Here is a 22,743-nt window from a genome sequence, read left to right as displayed (position 1 = left end):
GCTCCTGGCTTATGGCTGCCCATTCACATTTAAGAATGGAGCAGCACAGAGTTTCCTGGAAGCCCTGTGCACATGGGTAAGAGGAGATGAATGGTAGGCTTTGTTTCCCAGCGGGCTGTTCCCTCTGCCTGGAGACTTCTAAATGCCAGGCGGCAATGGGCTTTGTTCTAGGAGCCACCTTAAAACCCAGCTGTCCTAATCTTCCCCCAGACAATTTAATTTTTTTTTCCAAAGAAGATCCTCAATGTGGGAGAAGGAGCAAAATGCAGAGCAGAGCAAACATCTGGCTGGCTGAGGAGTCTGCATTAAAGGGTCAGAGAAGTTTGATGTTCCATTGCAGATGTTCAGGAGAACCAGCTCTCTGCTGCATCCTGCCCATCAAAGGCCTAAGCCTCTCCAGGCTCCTCCGGGTAGCTCAGCTCCCTCTTCAGCTACAAGCTGCGCCATATGTGAGTCAGATTGCAGCCTCCACTGCCCTGCTCACTCACAGCTGCCTCTTCTATCAAGCCCCTTTCCCCTCTGAGCTCCTTTACTTTGCACACGAAAGAATGTCTTCATGTTCATGCATGTGTGTGTGCACTTATATGTATGTGCCTACGTGCAGGTGCCTGTAGAGACCGAAGGTTGATTTCTGGTATTTTCCTCCATCTTAGGTTTAGGGGTATTTTTAGGTTTATTTATTTATTTGTGTGTGTGTGTGTGTGTGTGTGTGTGTGTGTGTGTGTGTGTGTGTGTGTATGAGTATGTTTTTGTTTTGCCTGTGTGCCTGATGCCTACTGAGGTCAGAAGAGGGCATTGGATCTCCTGGGACTGGAGTTAACAGGTGGTTATAAGCTATCATATGGGTTCTGGGAATTGAAATGGGTCCTCTGTAAGAGCAACAAGTGCTCTTAACCACTGAGACTACTCTCCAGCCCAAGAGATATGTTTTAAAGATTTTATGTATTTTTTAATATGTATGGGTATTTTGCTTGCAAGTATGTATCCACACCATTGTGCATGCCTACCGTTTGAGGAGGTCAGAAGAAAGTCCCAAATCCCCTGGAATTAGAGTTATGGATAGTTGTGAGTTCCTAGGTAGGTGCTGGGAACCAAAACTGGGTCTTCTGCAAGAATAAGCAGTGCTCTTAACCACTGAGCCATCTCTGCAGCCATCCACATTAGTCTGTTTTGTTTTGTTTTGTTTTGTGTTGGACAGGGTTTTCTCCCTGAACCTGAGTTCATTGATTCTGTTACACTGGCTAGCCGGCAAGCCCCAAGTATCCTCCTGTCTCTACCTTCCCAGTACTGTGATTACAGGTAAATGCAGCAATGTCCAGCTTTTGATATGGGTGTTGGGTACCCAAACTCAGTTCCTCAGTCTTGTATGCCTAACACTTTACCAGCTGAGCCATCTCCCTAGCTCCAGTTGCTACGGTTTCATATGGACCCAAACAGGCTGTGCAGCCTTTCTCATCAATGATACATTTATAAAGAATTCAGAAATAGGCACAGTCATGGAAGAAATGCCTTTTGTTATGTAACACGTCTCAGAGTCTGTTGATCATACTTTAAATATGAGACTAAAATCCGGCATGTCCTTAAATCACCTCTGCAGAGCCCTAAAAATGTTATAGAATATAAATCTTGTAGAATACAGTCTACAGGGCACCACTGGTGTAGTTTGAAAAACACACACATGGAATCAAACAAACCGGATTTGACCTGGCTCAACCATCCACATCCTCCAAGTTAGTCCCTTCCTCCGTATCAGCTTAGAGTGCCGCTCGGTACAGAGGATGAAATAGGCGAGGCACTTGGTGATTATTAAGTGCTCAGAAAAATTAAGTCCTATTCCCCCTCTCCTCCTCCCCACTTCATGCTAAGCTGCTTGCTCTGTTTCTACCCCCTTTCCATTTTGCTGTGCTTCTACACCCCCGCTTCCCCACCTCTTGAGTCTCTTACTTAGTCACTCCTTTTTTTGTTGTTTTGTTTTATTTTATGTTATTTATTAATTATGTATACAATCTTCTGCCTGCCTGCCTGCCAGCAGAAGGCACCAGATTTCATTCAAGGTGGTTGTGAGCCACCATGTGGTTGCTGGGAATTGAACTCAGGACCTCTGGAAGAACAGTCAGTGCTCTTAACCGCTGAGCCATCTCTCCAGCCCTTGTTTTTGTTTTTTATGTGTTTGGATGTTTTGCCTGCATGTATGTCTGTGCACCACACGTTGGTAATGTCTGTGGAGGCCAGAAGGGGGCATCAGGTCCCCTGAAACTACAGTTACAGACAGTTGTGATCTGCTGGGAATCAAACCCAATCCTCTCAAGAGCAAATACTCTTTGCCACTAAGCCACCTATGCATTCATTCCTCAAGATTCGGATCATCTACATCTACAGTCTCCTCCAACCTTCGAGAAGTTTGACTTCTTTGTCCCATGTGTCCCGCTTCCCACAGCATCTACGCACACCCTTGTCATAGTTCCACTCTCTTTGCAATGTGCAGAGCCTGCCCTTCTAGCGGGGAAGGGTTCCTTACAACGTCCTGACCTTGTCCTCACATTGGCCAACTCCATATGTGCTATTACCTGCATCTAAGGGCATTCAGTCCATGGTCAGGCTTAATAGAATCACAACAAACTAAACCAAAGTATGAGTGGTTTTATCCCCCTGCCACGGTGAGCTATGTTGCCCAAACTATGACCTACTCGGGCAGATCCTAACTTGTCCACAATGCAAACACTTTGTTCCTTTCTTGCAGAAGCCTCTGAGCTGTTGTCATCGTGACCTCCACCCCCATCCCTGCCACTTTGCCAAACACAGGCAAACACGTTCTCTGCCACGAGATAGAACTCTGGTTTGGCTTGGCCCTTGCCGCACCTCGTGAGGCAGAGTCAGAGGAGGGAAGATTGCCTGGCTAGACACAGCTTACCTGGAACTCCGAGAACCTCCTGGGTGGGGCTGGGATTTTTTTTCATGCTCCCAAATGACATGTCTAGCTCTGGGGCTGGGTTGGAGCAGGTTGTTTTTCTGATATTCTCTCAACACCTTTGGGCAGCATGTGGCTGGAGACACTTCGTGCTCTGCTGGTTCCCCTCCTCCTTCTACCTTCTTGAAGATGGACTCAGGCAAACATAGAGATAGGATCCAGCCATGAATAGAATTCTGTCTGGGGCTTCAGACAAAGCCCACGGTCAGAAAGAATACAGTCCATCCATACCAGTAGTCATCATCTAATAAAAAACAAATCAAAGTCCCTGTCATCAAGAGCTTCCAGTCTAACAAAGGGGATAGGAGGCCTCCAAGTGACTCTTGGATAGTTTGTTGAGATAAGATCTCACTATGTGGCCTTGGCTGGCCTGGAACTTTCTATGTAGACCAGGCTGGCCTCGAACTCACAGAGATCTGCCTGCCCCTCTCCAAGTGGCTCTTGAGTTCACATGGTCATCTTTTCGCTCAGAAAACCAGTGGACTGTGGGAGGCAACAGGCATACACAGGATCATGCAGCCGCCGCCACTGCTCAGGATGCTGTCCTCCCATGGACCCTGCCCTGTGCTCCACCTGTCTTCCCTTAGAGACACCGCCCAGGCGATTCAGTTATCAAGGATGGCAACGCCAAAGTGCTCACTCCAAAACTGTTTGCTCGAATATTTCCTAACCCTAACGCAAGGCACAGGGACACTTCCCATATCCCTTCCTCAACCCCTGTCTTCCTTCACACATCAAGATCGCTCTCAACAGGACGGTGGTGCATGCCTTTAATCCCAGCACCCCGGAAGCAAAGGCAGACTTTGTGAGTTCAGGGCCAGCCTGGTCTATATAGCAAATTGCAGGTCAGCTGGGGCTACATAGTGAGACCTAATTTCTCTTCTCTCCAAGTCTTGGCTCGGTCCTCCACCCCCGCCACCCTTCCGTGTTTGATGTCAGAAAATACACAATAAACCAGTATCTTTCTTAGAGCACAAAGGAGAGCAGTAAATAAATCAGTTCTTCAGAACTGAGTAAGCTATCCCAGAATGTTCTCCAGTGAGCAGGGAGAGGAGAAAGATGATGAGGGACACATACAGCTGACTTCTCTTCTGCTCATGAAGTATTGCCTTGTTCAGTCCTCACAGCCACCATATTAGGGTGACTCTAATGTCCTTATGTGATACATGGGAAGGCCGAGCTTAGCCAGGAGCCATTGGCCAAAGCTTGCCGTGAGTGGAAGAAGACAAGTGTCTCCATGTTTGCTCAGGGATACAGAACTCAGAGGACAAATAGCCCTGTCCCTAGTCCACATTACCCCTGGGTGTTTGCAGAGAAGATGGTGACTCAGGGGCTTGGAGAGAATGCTCTGACCAAAGCATCCTCCAGGGTGTGGTGAACACTTCTTAGTTCCGGAGGATGTGCTTGTGTTTGTATCTCTTTGTCTCCAGGGAGGTAAGATGACCAAAGGGAATTCCCTTTGGCCCCTGTTTCTGACAGCTCACTGGAGGACATTCCACATGGAACCACTCATCCTGAAGAGGCTCTGGGAGGTGGTGAGGCACCTCCAACACAAAGGAAAGTGTGTGCAGACTCTGTGAGGGACAGTAGACAATCTGAGAGTCAGTACGGTCCGTCCACCAGGATGCTGCTACAGAAGATGTGACTCTGCCTCCTGTATCCCTGTGTCAGCAACGTGAGGCCCCAAGAAATGTCCACCCTGTAATCGAGAGAAGGTCAGCCAGACAGCCCACCCAGGAATGATGTCTCAAAGGCACTCTGACACCAAGACACTCAGGTTTCTGGAGTTTGGCACTCTGGAGTAGACCCAAGGGAACTTCTACCAGCTTGTGTCCTTGGGAACAGGCAGGAGAAGACTCCAGGTCTCCCCATGGATTAAATCCATGCCTCCTCTCTGAGGCCACTTCCACTGATCACCATTTCCTTCTCGGTTATCGGAGCCCTGAGATCTTTCCATTGTAACCCAGGTGGCTTGCCCTGCTCAACTAGCTTTCCTTCGTCCTTCTAGAAGGGGGTTTGAAGCTGCCACCAGACCCTCCGAACTTCCCATGGCCTCTTGTGCACCTCTGGGTCCCTGTTGGTCATTTTGCTTATCTACCTATGGCTCCTGTTGTCCCCAGCAGTCAGGAATTGCCTTAGAGTGGGTGCTCTCTTCTCGTGAGCACCCTTAACCATGGTAGAGGGGGATGGGTAGACACAAAACAGTAGTAAGATCAGGAACAGAGAGAATGGTGTCCCCTGAGTATTCAGCTCAGGCCGGTGAGAACTGTCCTAGATTGCATGACCTGAGCAGGCAGCCTGGGGATGAAAATGATGGGGCTGCTTCAGATCCTCTCGCTGGTCACTGGAAACTCCTCCCTCGGGACTTGTTACTTCTTACCCTCCCCGAAGGTCTGCTGAGCAAAGGGTCTGTAAAGCATGCCAGAGAATAGAATGACAAGACTTAGTCCTCTACCCCCAGGGTGGATAGGAAAGGAAAAGACGGCTGGAGACCAGACTCTCTAGGGCCCTAGCAACCCCATTAACCCTTGACCCCATTCACAGTCACAGCAGGGAGTGGGCCTGGGCTTCCTGGATGACAGGAGCAGGATGGGTCTGATGAGAAAGCACCCTTCCATATTCCGTGCTGCCCTGGCCCCCACAGCTGAGCCCTTCAGAGTCACAGATAGCCCTCGGCATCAGGGACAGGGGCTGGAGGTCCTATGACCCACCCACACCGGCCATCCATACACCATTTGTAGGTTACTGACACTAAGGCCTCTTGGTGGCCCAGCAAACACTCCTGGTGCACTCCTAGGAGCTCCTAGCCACAAAGCTAAGGAACATCTATAATCATGGAGAGCTCCCACAACAAGGGGGAGACTCAGACCTTACCCTGGGGTGGGGGGGGTATGGCTGTTAGGTTTATGCATTCACAACCTCAGGGTTCCCCTGCCAGCCCCTCCTCCTCCAGGGAAGGGTGCGGGCCTACGTGGGAAGGGTGGAGGCTCCGTGAGTAATCAGGTTATGGAGGAATGAACTCCAAGAACGTGAGTCAGAGGCAGGAAGAGGCAAGGGGGACCAGGTCTGGATACCCCTCTCACTGGCCGAGGCCACTCAACAGCCCCAGATCCTCCAGGAGCAGCCCTCGGCTCTGCTACCTTAAGGAAAGGGTCTTTGCCAGGGCAAGGGCCATGCCCCAGGAGTTACACAGAAGCCCCCTAGCACCAAGACTCCTATAAATTTCAATGGCAGGGGAGACCTTAATGGTGACTCTCCTGGGGTCCTGTCCTCACTGCTGTATGTGAGAGAGAGCGTCTCCACTTGCCTTGTGCCTCTGGCACGTGCGATCTGAACCTACCTCGGGACTTTGCACCTTCAACCTGTCCGGCTTGTGTTTAGGTTGCCTTCTCAGTAAGACAGACAGGTGATGGGAGGCAAAGTCCAGCAAGGCCCTGGGGCTCCCTGGGGCAGACTGCTGAGTCTACCCACTGGACACATGACCTCCTAAAGCCCAGGCTCTCTCAAAGCCAGTCATGTGCCTGGAACTCCTCCTTCGCCACCCTGATGCTGCTCTCTGAGCTCTACAGTCTTGGAACCCAGCTCCTCATCCGACCCTTTGCCCTGTCTGTTTGCCACAGCACAGCAAAGGGCTTTTCAAAATACAGGGTCATCCGTGCCTACTGGAATGTTCCACGGCTTCCCACTGCTCCGGGGATAAACCCGAAATGCCTGTCGTTTGCGGCACAGGGCTAGCCCCGGGCTACCTCCTTAGCCTCATTTCACAGTCTGTGCATGGGCTCCACATGTTTGCTTCAGTCCCTCAAGCAGGTCACCGTCACCACTGTCCCTACCTACCTCAGGACCTTTGGGCATGCAATTGTTGCCACTATCCCTCTTTGCTTAGCTAACACTTCCTGTCTTCAGGGGTTTTTGCAGCTTTTGGTTGGTTGGTTGGTTGGTTGGTTTTTGTTAATTTGGAGAAACCCTCCCTGATACTCCAAAGTCAGGTAGTTCCCTAGTCTTCAAAATGTAACCTTTCCTCCGAGCATCTTCATAGTGTATGATTATACTTGGTGGTGGTTATTCTGTCACAGTCAAGCCTCCATCCCTAGCCGCCTCCCTCTCCTGCCCTAATAAGCATCAGCAGCCCCAGTCCTGACCCCTGCCCTCCAGAATGCTTAGAGCCTGACCCAGAAAGTCCTTGCACCCCAGGAGGTTGGGATTTGGAGAAGTCTTAATCCAGCTAGTCAGCTCTCCCTTGTGCCAGAGACCTGGAGGGGAAGAATTTGAGGTCCAGGCCTTGGAGCAGAGTCACCTAGAAAGAGAAAGCCAAAGATTATCTGGGGAGAGAGATAAGGTAGTCAGGAAACAGGAAATGATCAGCCAGAGCTGTTGGCTGGGGCAGGACAGTTGAGAATTAAGGCTGCAGATCAAAGCCACAGGGACCGCTGATTTTCTCAGAAACGGAAGACTGATCAAAGCCACACTTTCCCGTCTGGGTGGGGTAGGCGATTCATTCACAGATTCACTTAATCATTGGTACTTGAACGTGTTAGAGGAGCCATTCGACAAACATTGATCGAGCACCTGTCTGTGTGCCAGGCACTACGCTGTGCCCTGAGGACACAGCAGTGAGTAAAAGTGACCCTGTCTCCACTCTTCTGACGTCTGAGCGATAGTGTCTAGACAGTTTTCAAGCCACTATCTGTAGCCCCGGTAATGAGTCACAGTCAGCATTTAAAAAAATGGTACAGGGGCACATCAGAGATCCTGAATATCAGATATTTACATTGCAATTCATAACAGTAGAAAAAATGTAGTTCCGAAGTAGCAATGAAATAATTTAATGGTTGGAGGTTACCACAACTTGAGGAACTGTACTAAAGGGCCACAGCATTAGGAAGGTTGAGGACCACTGGGCTATAAAGGTGACTCAGTAGTTAGAGCATGTACTGGCCTTAGGAAGGACCTGAGCTTTGTTCCCCAACTGTCACATAAGGTGGTTCACAACTACCTGTAACTCTACTCTAAGGGATACGATGCTGTCTTCTGGCCTCCACAGGTACCTGCATTTAAATGTGCACAAGCCAACACACACACACACACACACTTAAAAATAAACCTTCTTAATTTTCTTACATTTTAATGTGTATAAGTGTTTTTCCTGCATGCATGTCAATGTACCCCATGTGTGTCTGATGTCCTTGGAGGCCAGAAGAGGACATCGGATCCCCTAAGACTGGAGTTACAGATGGTTGTGAGCTGCTCTGTGGGTGCAGGGATGGAACCCAGGTCCTGCAGAAGAGCAGCTAGTGCTCTTAACCACTGAGCCATCTCTGCAGCCCTCTGGCATTTTAAAGCTTTCATTTCTTAGATGTGTTGCCCCATCGCTCCTTCAGCACTCCCAGCTCTAGCAGGCCATCTCTGACACAACCAAGATAAATTTGCCAAAACACATATCCGGCTGGGCCTGCCCCAGCTTGAAACCTCTCACGCCCCTCCCCAACTCCTCTGAGCACAAAGTCCATGGACCATGAAGATTGGGATAGATGGTTGACCTGCCCCGATGACTTAGATGAACTGCTGCCCCATCTAAGACTGGGGGCTTTCCTCTAGAAGCAGACAACTTACTATTCCCTCTCAAAACCAGAGGGATTCCAGCTGAGTACAATGGAGCACCCCATAATCCCAGTTACTTGAGAGGTGGGTGAAAGGGAGAATTGGACATCCAAAGCCAGCGTAGATGACTTAGCAAGATCCATCTTTAAAATCACTTCTTTTTAAGGCCTAGGGATGTTACTCAGTGGTAGAGCACTTTCCTAGCATGCTAAAGTGCCTGGGTCTCACCTATAAAAAGGAAGGGAGGAGAAGGGAGGGAGGGAGACCGGGCAATGATAGTCTGTAAAGTGGTTGCCTTACGGGCATGAGGCCCCGAGTTCAATCCCCCAGAAGCCACATTTTTAAAAACAAAACAAAATTTAAAAAACATGGCATGGTGGTGCATAGTTGTAATCCCAGCACCAAGAAGCAGGAAACACGACGACGAGCCGTCTCTGAGAGTCACTGGGCAGCCAGCTTAACCTACGTGATGAGTTCCAGGCAAAGAGAGCTCCTGTGTCAACAACAACCACAGGAAGGTAAATGGCACTTGAGGAATGACACCTGAGGTTTGTTCTCTGACCCCCACAACCACTCCCACCGCCCCCCACGCGTGCGTGCAGATGCATACATGCACACATACACAAGACAGAAGGTGGGGGAGGAAAGAAAGGAGGAAGGAGAAGACGGGCGCGGGGAACCCCAATTCCAGCTAGAATCCTACCATGAAACAAGTCCCAATTAGGGGCCAGTGGCTGGTGCAGAAAGAACACAGCATTGGGGGAGGCTGCCCCACCCAGCTTCTGCCCTTAGTGCCTGCTACTGTCCCCTCACCCTCCTCGGTCTCTGGTCTGTAAAGAGAAAAGCTATCAGATGTGGGAAGTACTTGGAACAGCACTCACTCTCCCGGTGATGGTCTACTTGGCCCTGCATAGGCCTGCTAAGAACTTCCCTGCTAAGCCCATGAAGCCCGAAATGGGCAGATTCCACCCTTCCCCCTCCTGCCATCATTCCCAGCTGTGGCTCTTCTCTCCTGGCCAATATCAGCTCCTCACATGGGTCTGGCTGAGAGCTGAATTGGCAAGGTGAGTGTGACCAGTCACAGAGGTGACCACCCATGTCCCATGACCAGAATGGCAGCAACGGCTTGGATCCCTGCTGAGGTCTGGGGACCCCAAATCCAAATACCTTTGTCAAAAAAACAACCAACCCACACACACAGCACAGACTGACAGCCTGTAGCCCATTCGCTGTCCAGTCACCTCATTCTGTTGTCCCCAGGTGACCGGGTTGCATTCCTGTGGTCTGGGGTTTGCTGGAGTTGGTGGCAGTGACTGAAGTCTTGGCACTCTCCCACTAGTGAGTGGGGAGGGGGCTCTGGGGCCAAATTCCCCTTCAAATAAGATTCCAGCGGTTTCCTCAGTTGAGGCATCTGCAGAGTAGAGACAAACAATGTGGGATTAAGTTTCTCCCAAAAAATGAGCTCCTCGGGTGAAGATCTAAGCCGCTCTCCAGGCCTATTGCCTCCCCTGGTGCCAATCCAGACTTCCCCTGCCTTCCAGACATAGCAGTGAGGCAACCCCAACTCCCAAGGCCATGCAGTCCTCCCCCTGAAACCCTCTGTGACCTCAAAACTGCCACCACAAACAGGCTGTGGCTTTTCCTCAACTCATTTGGAACACCCTGACCAGAGAGAACTAGGAACCAGTCTCTAAGACCTCCTGGGACAGGTCTAAGCCAGCTGTGTCCTATGTTGCTACACGGGAATCAGGGTCAGGTTGCAGAGGCCAGGAGACTGGCTGTTTCCTAGGGTCCCCAGGCGTTAGTAGCATATTCTACTGTGACAGGTCCTAAAATGCACAGAACAGAAAGGGACAAAGAGGTAGGGCTATCAGATGGCTTCTCCTCACCCCCAATGGAGAATAATATAAGATGCTAGCACAGTCTAAACATGTAACACTGCTGTAAAAAGGAATGAAGAGCCAGGCCTTGGTGCCCCACGCCTTTAATCCCAGCACTCGGGAGGCAGACACAGGCGGATCTCTGGGAGTTCAAGGCCAGCCTGGTCTACAGAGTGAGTTCCAGGACAGGCTCCAAAGCAATATCACGAAAAACCAAAACACCACAATGCAGAGGACCCTGAAGTCAGGCTCAGAGAACAAATCTCTACACACAAGGCCACAATATCCAGAATAGATAAAGTTACAAAGATGGGGTGTGGATTAGTGGTTGCCTGGACCTGTGTCTGCTTAATGGAGATAGAGCTTCCTTTTGGAGTGAAAAACAATGTTCAAGAACTAGATAGATAAGCCGGGCGTTGGTGGCGCACACCTTTAATCCCAGCACTCGGGAGGCAGACACAGGCGGATCTCTGTGAGTTCGAGGCCAGCCTGGTCTACAAAATGAGTTCCAGGACAGCCTCCAAAGCTACAGAGAAAACCTGTCTCGAAAAAACAAAAAAAAAAAAAAAAAAGAACTAGATAGATAGTGTTCATATAACATTGTGAACTAATAAATGCCACCCGTGGAGGTTATGACATATGCATTTTACTACAATAAATGGAGACATGAAAGGTCTTTCCCTTGAGTCCTCAGCGGTATGGGAGCCAATAGCTCTGGCTACCCACGTGGGATGAGGAGTCCAGGGATCCCAGTGGGCATGCCCAGCTGGAGCCGTGGCCCCCCTCTCTCTGTCTCACCTTGCACACAGATCTCGGCAGCATTCCTCCCCAATCAGGCAGGAAACCAAAGGCAAACCACACCCTGCTCCCAATGGGCCAGCTGTTTGCAGGGGAGTGAATGGAATTTGGTTTCTCTGGGATGGGCTATTTGCACCTTCTGGTCCAAGATGGAAACAGGAATGAGATAATACGAAAAATGAGACCACAGGGGAGGCCTATGATCCAAGGGGCCAAACCTCCCCCAGGCAGCTGCCTTCTGGCACAGAACTCCAAAGCATCAGAGAACTATGACCATGACCATAGTCGTCGTGGTTATTGTAAAGACCTGTCACAACAGATGGATAGAACATACTTTAACAGTAATTAAGTTTGACATAGGACTTTTGAGTATTTAAACTTGTGGTTTTGGATTCCATCTTCTATTACTTTGTAACAACAAAACAACAACAACAACAACAACAAAAGAAACCCACCAACTCAGTCAGTGTCTTAAGCAAATGCCCATTTATTTTGTGTGTGAACATTTTGTTTTGTTTTTCCAGACAGGGTTTCTCTGTATTGTTTTGGAGGCTGTCCTGGAACTCGCTCTGTAGACCAGGGTGGCCTCAGACTCACAGAGATCTGCCTACCTCTGCCTCCCGAATGCTGGGATTAAAGGTGTGTGCCACCAATGCCCGGCTGTGTGTGAGCAATTTTGTGTGTGTGTACATGTATATGAGCATTTTCATGTGTGCATGTACATGTGTGTGAGCATTTTCGTGTATGCGCACGTGTATGAGCATGCTCCTGTATGTGTGTATATGTGTGATTGCATGCTCATATGTGTGTACACACGTGTGTGAGTATGCAGATGGAAGCCTGGGGACAACCTGGGGAGTGCCATTGGTTACCCAGGAGCCTCCACCTTGTTTACTGAGGCAGGTTCTCTCATTGGTCTGGAACTTGCTAAGTAGATAAGGTTGACTGGCTGGCAGGCCATGCAGGGAGCCACCTGTCTCTGCTTCCTCGGGGCTGGTATTATAAATGCCACCGTGCCCAAGTTGGTTGATTGATTGGTTTATTTGTTTGTTTCTGCTTTGTAGAATATATCTTGATCATGTTTTCCCCTCCCTCACCTCTTTCCAGATCCTTCCCACCTCCCTACCCATCCAACTTTATCTTTCTTTAAAAAAATAACCATAAGGGGCTGGAGAGATGGCTCAGTGGTTAAGAGCATTGACTGCACTTCTAGAGGATCCAGGTTCAATTCCCAGCACCCACACAGCAGTTCATAACTGTCTGTAACTTCAGTTCTAGGGGACCTGACACACTCAGACACACATGCAGGCAAGATACCAATGAGCATAAAGTAAAATACCACAAATGCTGGGCAATGGAGGCGCATACCTTTAATCTCAGCAGAGGCAGGTGACTCTCTGGGTTTCAGGCCAGTCTGATCTACAGAATGAGTTGTAAGACAGCCAGGGATGCACAGAGAAACCCTGTCTCAAAAAAATTGGGAAAAAAGTTAACAAACCAATAAAGATAAAACATGTCAAAAACCAAACTAACAAAATGGAGTTCATTTTGTGTTGGTTGCCTACTCCTGGGCGTGGGGCTTACCCTGGATTGTCAGAAATCACCAATAGTTTCTTGGTTAAGGGTTTTTGTTTTGTTTTTAACATGGGTTCTGAGAAGCAAAGCTTAGGTCCTCAAGCTTGCAAGGCAAGCATTTGCCAACTGGACCGCCTGCCCAGTCCTACCCTCTTATTAGCTCACACCTACACAAGACGGAGGTCCAGGTGAGTTCGCTGAGTTCCTTGCTTGGGGGTCTTACAAAGTTCAAGTTCGGGTGTCAGCCAGGCTAGGCTCTGATTTCAAGACTATGAGGAAGAATCCACACCCAGGACTATTCAAGTTGTTGGGCTCTTCCAGTCTGATGGACTGACACCCTCCCCTCCACAACCCCAACACTTGAGATGCTGAGACAGAGGATTTTGTCCCAAGTTTGAATCCAGCCTGTTTTGTGAGACAGGGCTTCTCTGTGTAGTCCTGGCTGTCTGGAACTCACAGAGATCCACCTGCCTCTGCCTCCTGGGTGCTGGGAGTAAATGTGTGTCACCACCACCTGACACAAGGACATGTCTTAATTAATCAATCAGTTAATTTGTATCATTCATGTCTGGTAGGTACACAGGCATTCAGTCCTCTTCTCTCCCAGCACATCAAGGATCTAGACATGCTCTTCTGGTTCTTCCCCAACTGACTAGCAAGCAGGAAAGAGAGCCAGCCAAGGCAGATTTGTCGAGTACCACATACAGCATGGCTTCTAGCCTTTGGGACGTATACTGGCCATAACTCAGTCCATAGCCTCACCTAGCTGCAGAGGAAGCTGAGAAGTGCAGTCTAGGAGAAAGGAAATTTGAATCTGGAGAGCACACAGCATGCCAGTTACCATGTTCGTTGCCTACTGCTATGATTTAAATCTTAAACACACTCCATGGGTTCATGCTTTTGGCACTATATTCTCCAACTGGGGGTGCTACTTTGAGAGGCCATAGAAGATTTAGGAATTCGGGTGTAGTTAGTGGAAGTCAGTAGAGGTGGGTGCTTGAGAGTTGTGTCTGTCCCCTGCTTTCTGCCTTGCCTCTACCACATGCTCTCCCCATCACGAAATACGCTGTACTACCATGACGTCTCTACCAGAATGGACTGAAACCCTCTGAGACTGTGATCCCAAATAAACCTGTCTCCACTTCCACTGCTTCTGCCAGATTCAATAATCACTTATAGTTCCAGCTGTGTGATGGGCCACCCAATGCAATGGTGGCAGCAGAAGGAGGTAGAGCAGTGAATACTTTCTCCTCCTCGTCCTCGTCCTCGTCCTTCTTCTTCTGTTTGCTTTTTAGGACAAGGTTTCTCTGTGTACCCTTGCTGTCTTAGAACTGGCTATGTAGACCAGGCTGGCCTTGAACGCAGAGATCCACTGCCTCTGCCTCCCAAGTGCTGGGATTAAAAGTGTGCACCACCACACCCAGCAAAGTACTGCTCCTTTACTTATCGTTGTTGCTTTACTATTACTGTGTGCACGTGTTTGTGAGTACAGACACGTGCATGCCGTGACACATATGTGGAGGAAAGAAGACAACAGTCAGTTCTCTCCTTCCGCTGTGCCTGCATCGCAGGGATTGACCTCAGAGCTTCAAGCTCGTGCAGCAATCACGTTTACCCACGGAGCCATCTCGATAGCCTTGTGGTTTTTTTCCTCCCCTGCTCAGTGGCAACTCAGCAGGAAGATTTGCTCATCTGATGGGCTTAATGCCATGCAGGCTAGCTCACAAACTGGCCAAGGACACCAGCTCCTGGCCACTCCTGTCCAGCAGCTTGAGTCACTGCTGCTCCTAGTCAGGGACAGAACACAGGTACAGATGTCCTCAAGACTGTCCCAGCACTTCCTTCAGGAAGACTGAGGAGTCCAAACATGGCAGGCCTGAGGATGACAGTGACATATCCTACCCACAACTCCACTGCTCCATTTGTAGGCACAGTGTCTGGTTTCCCCTTTAGATGCAGCTCTCAGGTATAAGAATCAGTAAATTAGCTCCCAAAGCCAAGTAGATTCCCTGGTCCGGAGAGTGTCTGATGATCCTCTCTGAGTCTGTGGCTCCTGCCTGCCCAGCCTGTGAGAACAGGGATGAGAGAGAGGAAAGTGTGGACCACAGAACTAAGCACATATGAATTCGCTCTCAGACCCACCCAGTGCTGCCCTCGGAGAGCAGAAATGTCAGGGTTCCAGCCCTGGCCCCGAAATGTAGCATACATACATATCCCTTTGGCTACATTCCTGAAGCCGCAGGACTATACACAATGTGAGTGATGTAGAGGAGGCAGGAGTGACAGGATCTCACCACCCAATGCCCCACATCCACACACAGTGGAAAGGACCCTAGAAGACAAAGTCCTGAGCTATCTGACTCTGTCACTCAGGTGTCTTTAGCCCCAGCCAGTCCCAGCTGATCTGACATTCCATTGAGACTGCCTTCTGAGCAGTGTTGTGGAGAATGTGGGAAAGAAAATTAGAATTGTGTGTGTGTGTGTATATATATATATATTTTTTTTTTTTCTATCCAAAGGCAAGAAATTCAAGACTTCGAACATTTGGCATCTAGCCTACCTCATATCCCCTTGATTGTTGGCCTGTCATGTCCCCTGTATGAGTCAGTTTCTGGAAAGATTAAGAATGTTCCATTAGGTGGAGGGTTTGACAGGCTTGTCCTCATTCAGTTGCTTACTTCTAATACACTGTGGCATGCTAATGCTTCCCTGTGCCCAGTTCCAATGAAGTCACAGCTTACAATGCCTGATTAAGCTAAACGAATGCTCCTTAAAAAGTAGCGCTTATAGGGCGTGGTGGCTCATGTCTGTAATTTCAGCACTCCGGAGACTGAGGCGGGAGGACCACCTACAAGTTCAAAGTCAGTCTGGACTATATTGTGAGTTCCAGGTCAGTCTGGACTACAGAAAGAAACCTTGCACGCTCACGCATGCACGCTCACATGCACATGAGCGTGTGTGTGTGTGTGTGTGTGTGTGTGCGTGCGTGCACATACTTAAAGGTAGGCAAATGGCTGAAGATTTCCTGTAACAGGACAACGAGAAAAACAGCTGCATCTCCCCCAATGAAGACACAATTTCATATAGCAGGGAAAATTAAGATCTGCCCATCAAGTGGACTGTAGTGGACCTGTTTCTACAAGCGGTGCCTGTGTTTCCAGAATAAAGGTGAAGTTGGAAGAGCCATCGAATAAGCAAGGGAGGTAGATGCATTGGGGAATTTGGAGACAAAGTTTAAAAGCATTCTCATTATTTCATGGTTTTGGTAGCTGAAAACCTCATGCATTTCCAAGATCGTTCATATCTGCCCTTCAAACAAGGAACAAAAAAAGAAAAGAAAATTTTAATTTACTAAAAAAAAAAGCCCTTCTAAATGAAGAGTTTGAGTGGGTTTAAAATCCATTTGCTGGATATATTAAAATGCAACGTTATTCCAATCTCTTCGTAAAAACAACTGATTGACATGAGGGAAAATGAGAATTTCAAGCCAGCTTTGAACAAAACCTCTCCATAATTGGTGGATGGAATTGAAAACTGGAAATTAATGTCACGATTATCTCAGCTGAGCCCCACAATGCACCTCGTCCGTCTGGATCTAGGTGTCTTCCTGAGGCCTGGTTTTCATCCCTGGCAGCCATTAAAAACTGAACTTTGAAATAAACCAGATTAAAAATAAGACACTCAAATCCCTTCCCTACAAAGTGTAAAAACAAGGTTTTTCAAAAATAAACAAGCATATTCAAACACGTTGTTCTCATCATGAGATCAAAAAGGGATCTGAGCTAAATGAAACACCATGAAATCATTTTAAGATATTATTTATTTTTAATTTTTCATGGTCTCTCTATGGTTTTAAGATGTACATAATATCCTGTATGAACTTGTATGTCATGTGCATACTTTGTAATGGACGTATGTTTCTATAATGTAATTACTTGTACTCACTCCCATGTGGAGCTCCTGTGTATCTCTGTAAAGTTCTGTGTGTGCACATTACAAACAGACGGGACGTGACTACTCCACATTCTTTATTGATGGTTTATATGAACAATAAACTCTGAACTGAAGGATGTTGGCAGTGTTTGTGTCCCCTCCAGTCCTGGGGCTAGAGACAACATGGGGCCTGCTCTGCCCTGGGTGTGGACACACATCATAAAAATGTCCCTTGATTGGGCCTTGCCTACCCTTTGGGGACAAGGGGTCAGCTGAGGCTTCAGGCATGTGGGTTGTTATAGGTAAGAAGTCACAGGTCTGAAGGCAACTGAGGGCAAGAGCTGCCTCTGTTGTAAAGAGTGTGATCTCCTTCCCTAGAAAAAGATGAGCTTGCTGGGGTGGTGGCACTGGGGAAGCAGAGGCAGGCTGATCTCTGTGAGTTCAAGGCCAGCCTGGTCTGCAGAGCGAGTTCCAGGACAGCCAGGACTGTTATATAGAGCAACCTTGTCACAGAAAACCAGAGAGAGAGAGAGAGAGAGAGAGAGAGAGCCTGTACTTCTGCTGCTTGTAGGGCTGCTCAGCTTCCCCTGAAGCAAAAAGACTTTCTGGAAGCATGACTGTGTCGTTCCATCCCTCCCCCCCCGCCTTTTTTTTTTTTTTGCCTGTGGACTTTCCCTGTATTTTCATTGCTCACATAAGAAAATCCAGGTTGCCTAAACCAACCTATAATGGTCTATTGTTCTCTAGTCCCAGCCCACCGCGTTAGTCACTTACATAGAAAGGGGCTGTGGTGGCTTGAATGAGAATAACCCTGATGGGCTCATGTATTTGAATGAGAATGGCCCCCACAGGCTCATGTATTTGAATGAGAATGGCCCCCATAGGCTCATGTATTTGAATGAGAATGGCCCCCACAGGCTCATGTATTTGAATGAGAATGGCCCCCATAGGCTCATGTATTTGAATGAGAATGGCCCCCACAGGCTCATGTATTTGAATGAGAATAACCCTGATGGGCTCATGTATTTGAATGCTTGGTCCCCCCCCCCGTTGGTGGAACTGTTTGGGAAGGATCAAGAGGTGTGGTTTTGTTGGAAAAAGTGAGTCACTGAAGTGGGCTTTGAGGTTTGATTTCAAAAGCTCAAGCTGTTCCCAGTTGTCTGTCTCTGCCTCATGACTGCATCTCAAGATGCAAATTCTCAGCTATTGCTCCAGCACTATGCCTGCCTGCCTATTGCCATGCTCCCACCATGACGGTCATGAACTCATCCTTTGAAACTGTGAGCCCCAGATAGACACCTTCTTTTCTAAGTTGCCTTGGTCATGGCATCTTATCACAACAACAGAAAAGCAACCAAGACAGGGCTAATTCTAGCTAATTTGAACAGAAAGAAATTTATGCTGTTATCCTTTGCTAGAAAATGCATTGGAAGGCCTGGAAAAGCCAGCAGCACCTGCAACAGATCTTGGGAGAGAACACACTTGAAAGAATCCCCAGAGAAGCTGCCCCTCTATGGTGCTGTCAGGGAACTTTAAAAAAAAAAATGAGGAGCCACTCAGGGACCAGTGACTTCCAGAACCTTGTTCATAACTGATCAGGGGATCAAAAAGCCAATTCAACAACTTCTCAGCCACCAAACTGGCGGCTGGATACCAGATGACAGCTGTGGGAAGTCCCAGTGTCCACTCCATGCTGGTCAACAGCAGCAAGCTGCAAGGCAGAAGTAAGATGCTTCCTGGGCCAGGTCCTTAACCCCACGGCTGAATAGTGGACATACTGACTGCATTAGCAGGATCCTAGCAGCAAAGGAGTCTGAGAAATGCAGTGTCCAGCTCACATGCTCTGTAGCTCAGAAGGGCTCACGAGGAGGTTAGGTGGAAGCCACATGATGCACACAGTCTCCCCAGATTCTTCTCTCAGAAGTTTTGCCAGGCTCACCTATGTTCCCGCTACAGCAATCATTCTAAGGGGTTCCTAGGCATGCCCCCCAATTCCATCTGCCCTGTTTGAGGCTGGGCAGTGGTGTCACACACTTTAATCCCAGTACTTGGGAGGCAGAGAGACAGGCACATCGTTGTGAGTCCAAGGCCAGCCTGGTCTACAGAGCGAGTTCTAGGATAGCCAGGACTACATGGAGAAACATTGTCTTGAAAAACTGAAAGCAACAACAGCACAAAATAAAATAAAAGGAAGAGAGGGCAGAGGGAGGGAGGGAGAGAGAGAGAGAGAGAGAGAGAGAGAGAGAGAGAGAGAGAGAGAGAGAGAGAGAAAGAAAGAAAGAAAGAAAGAAAGAAAGAAAGAAAGAAAGAAAGAAAGAAAGAAAGAAAGAAAACAAGCCATCTGCCCTTTTGAACCTATGACACTTTTCCTGAGCTTCTTGGGTTACTATGGGCTGAAGCTGCTTCATAAAAAGATAATGCAAGCCACACATAGGGTCGGCTGAATAGAAAGCACCCAAAGATATTGAGTTTATCAGGTCCTACCCTCTAGAGCCTTTAAACAGCAATTAATTCGTGGGAGATGGAGAAGGACCTTAGTGAATGTAATTAAGGATTTCAGGATGAGAAGAGTAACCCTGGATTATCGGGGTGATTCCATAGAAGCCATCTCGAGTGGCCTTGCACAAGGTGGACAGAAAGGGGTTAAGGCTGTCACAAGAGGAGACAGAAGGGATGCAGTCACAAATTCAAGGTCTCCAGGGCGGCTCCCAAAAGCTGCAAGAGTCAGGGAGCGGATTCTTCTCCCTAGCCTCCAAAAGAACATGCTCTGGCCAGATTTGGGGCTCATGACTGTGAGACAATGTACTTTGGTTGTTTAAAGTCATTGGTTTTGTGGTAATTTGATACAGATGAAATTAATTTTAATCATCTATTTTATTTAACCCAAGAGCCTCAAAGCATCGCCATTTCAACACAGCATCGAGATAAAACATGATGAGTAAGAGGTTCGTGAGATGGCTCAGCAGAGGGGAAAAGGCCCAGCCCTATGCCCTGAGACTGATCCTCAGCTCTCATTCGTGAAAAGAGAGAACTGACCCCCACAAATTCCCTTCTGGCCTCCACATGCATAGGTGGCCCAAAGCCCCATTCCACATCACACAGCAGACATAAAATTTTAATTCCGAATAACAGCTTACATCCTTCATGCTAAGCCATTAACACCTGAATTACATTTTACCCCAAAGCAAGTCTCAGTGTGGACTAACCCAAAAGCTGCTCCTGACTGATGGCTGCCAGGTAGGAGAGTGGGGCTCCCATCTTTAGGAGACCAGAACCTAGAATCTAGGCCGGAAGCTTTCTGTCTCATCACCAGCGAGCTGCTTCAAGTCGGCAGCCTCGTCCCTTCATTGCTGTATCCTGTGCCTGGATGCAAATGCTCAGTGGATGCATTTAAATGAATAAATGATGGCGTTCTCTGAGAACAGGGACGTAGCTTGGTCAGTGGAATGCTTGTCATGAAAACTTGAGGACCCGAGTTCAGCCTGTGGCACCCACATAAAAAACAAGGTGCAGAGGCATGACCTTAGAATCCCAAAGGTAGATGGCTCTTGATGATAAGTCCCTGAAGTTGACCTCTTGCCTACACACACACACACACACACACACACACACACACACACGTTTGCTTTCTGTCCCTGCAGTAAAGTACTCTGACCAAAAGCCGCTTAGGGGAGGAAAAGATTTGTTTCCTCTTACTCTGTCAGAAGGGAAGTCAGAGGGCACCAGGGAAGCTGCTGGCCGGCTGCTCTCTGGCTTCCTCACAGGCTGTGCTTAGTTCGTTTCCTTCCAAGTTACTCAGGACCACCTGCCCAAGAAGACACCACCCACAGTGGGCTGGGCCTTCCTACATCAATTAAGACAGCATTTCATAGACTTGTTCATGAGCCAACCTGATAAAGACACTGCTCAGTTGAGACTTGTTTTCATCACGTGATTCTAGGCTGGGTCAAGTTGACAGTTGCTAACTAGGACACAAACACATACCTGCCCACAAAATGGAGTTCCTACAAGACAAAAAAACAAAACAAAACAAAACAAAACAACAACAAAAAAACCTACCAGAAATACAACTTTCGCTTGTGTATTTGATCAGTTCCCCCCCCCTTCTTTATGAGGAAAGTGCAGGAAACATCAAGAAGAGCAAAGTTTTTTTTTATTTTTTTAAGTGTATCTTTAAACATTCCACTCACGGGAATCCCTTCTCTTAGAAGGATAAATGCAGAACATGAGCCAGAGAAATAATGTGTGTGAGGTTGAAAAAGAAATGCCATGAAGCAGAATATGTTGACTCGTGCTTATAATCCCAGCTCTCTGGAAACTGAGGCAGGAGGTTGTGGGTTTCGGTCCAACCTGGCCAATGTAGTGAGACTCTGTTAAAGAAAGAAAGAGGAGGGGGAGAGAAAAAAAAAAGAAAAAGAGCTGTGTATGTGTATTAAAGAAATACCACCCTGTCTGTCAGTCCCTCTGGTAATTGTTCAAGTCCCTTATATAAATGATATATATGTGTAGGACCTATACATGTCTTCTCACATATTTAACTCATTTGTCGATTATTTATATCCAATACAATGTAAAATTTTAAATAGGAAATAATGGCAAAAAGCCTTTCCAGATACAATTTTGTCCAATCTTCAGTTGGTTGATTCTACAGATATGGAATCCAGGGATCAGGATGAGGAAACTATAATTATCTCCTAATGCAGGAAGCACCAGGATAGTTTGCTGAATTAGGAAGGGTCCAAAATAGTTAAGAATGAAATCACATCAGTTCTCCGCACTCACTTTCAGAAGACAGCCGCAAGAGGGGTCCTTCCTGACTCCATCTAGTCCGGCCTTACCCTAATGCCAAAGCCAAAGGTATTACAACCATAAAACAGTGGCAGAACAACAGCCCTCATGAATACAGGTGCCAAATCCTTCACCAAAATATCATCAAATCTAAAAAGTATTAAGCAGCACAGCAAGAGATTTACCCCAGGTATGCAGAAGGAAGAACGTGACCACCAGGGCAGCAGAGTGGGGGAGACAGTTCTGCCAACACATAGACAAAGACATGTCATCCCCTTCAGAATGCTGGTTGTGTCAAACGCAGGGACGGGCAGAAGGGGCTGGGCAAGGGTGTGCGTGGCATCGGAAACTGAAATCCGTGTTTTAGGTCAGTTAAGTTGAGAGAAGTGGTTGCATGTGAACCAAAAGGGCTAAGTATACACACACACACACACACAGAGAGAGAGAGAGAGAGAGAGAGAGAGAGAGAGAGAGAGAGAGAGAGAGAGAGAGAGAGAGAGAGAGATCAAATCCAGGGCTTCCTATACACTAGGCCAGCGTTGTACCAACTGAGCCACAGTCCCAGGCCATTTCTCCTCAGTGTAGCCCAGGCCATTTCTCCTCAGTGTAGCCCAGGCCATTTCTCCTCAGTGTAGCCCAGGCCATTTCTCCTCAGTGTAGCCCAGGCCATTTCTCCTCAGTGTAGCCCAGGCCATTTCTCCTCAGTGTAGCCCAGCCCTTCCACCCGAGAAGCTCAGCAGTTGTCCCTCCCACCTGCCCACTAAGCTAAAGCCTACAGACCAAGACTGCCTTGGCTTGCACCTAGTTTCTTCAAAGATAAACCTGTATTCACCAAGTCTGACATCTGCAGGATCATACGGATGCTTGAGGACCCCTTCCGATGCTTCTCTCAAAGCATCAAAAAGCAACCCAGGAAGTAGACTGCAGAGCTTAATAGGAATGTTGGGCAGCCCATTCTCCAGATCAGCCTGTTGTTGTCACCCTGTGTCTCCAGCATGAAAACTTGTCCAGATGGGGCTCTGCCACTCATCCTGGCTGGACCCTCATTCACAACATCCTGAGGACCCTCAGCAGGGAGGGAACTGGAGTCATGGGGAGGAAGCTGGTGGCTTCCTGCGCTCCACCTAGCAGAGCTTCTTAGGAGGGTGAATCACTGGGAAGCAGAGGAATAAGCCCTTGGTAGAGCTTTCCAGCTTCCTC

General features: G+C 48.2%; 1 long non-coding RNA gene across 1 annotated transcript; it reads left to right on the top strand.

The window, feature by feature from the left end:
* Positions 1–141: 141 nt before the first annotated feature.
* Positions 142–5,187, top strand: LOC121141492. Its single transcript, XR_005878431.1, has 3 exons — positions 142–449; positions 1,199–1,299; positions 2,741–5,187. It is a non-coding gene; the product is annotated as an uncharacterized LOC121141492 (long non-coding RNA).
* The last annotated feature ends 17,556 nt before the right edge of the window (positions 5,188–22,743 follow it).

Source organism: Mesocricetus auratus, unplaced genomic scaffold (genome assembly GCF_017639785.1).
Source record: "Mesocricetus auratus isolate SY011 unplaced genomic scaffold, BCM_Maur_2.0 Super-Scaffold_100007, whole genome shotgun sequence".
Classification (NCBI taxonomy): domain Eukaryota; kingdom Metazoa; phylum Chordata; class Mammalia; order Rodentia; family Cricetidae; genus Mesocricetus; species Mesocricetus auratus.
The sequence above is the reverse complement of the archived record's forward strand: the minus strand, read 5'-3'. Positions and strand labels throughout refer to the sequence as shown.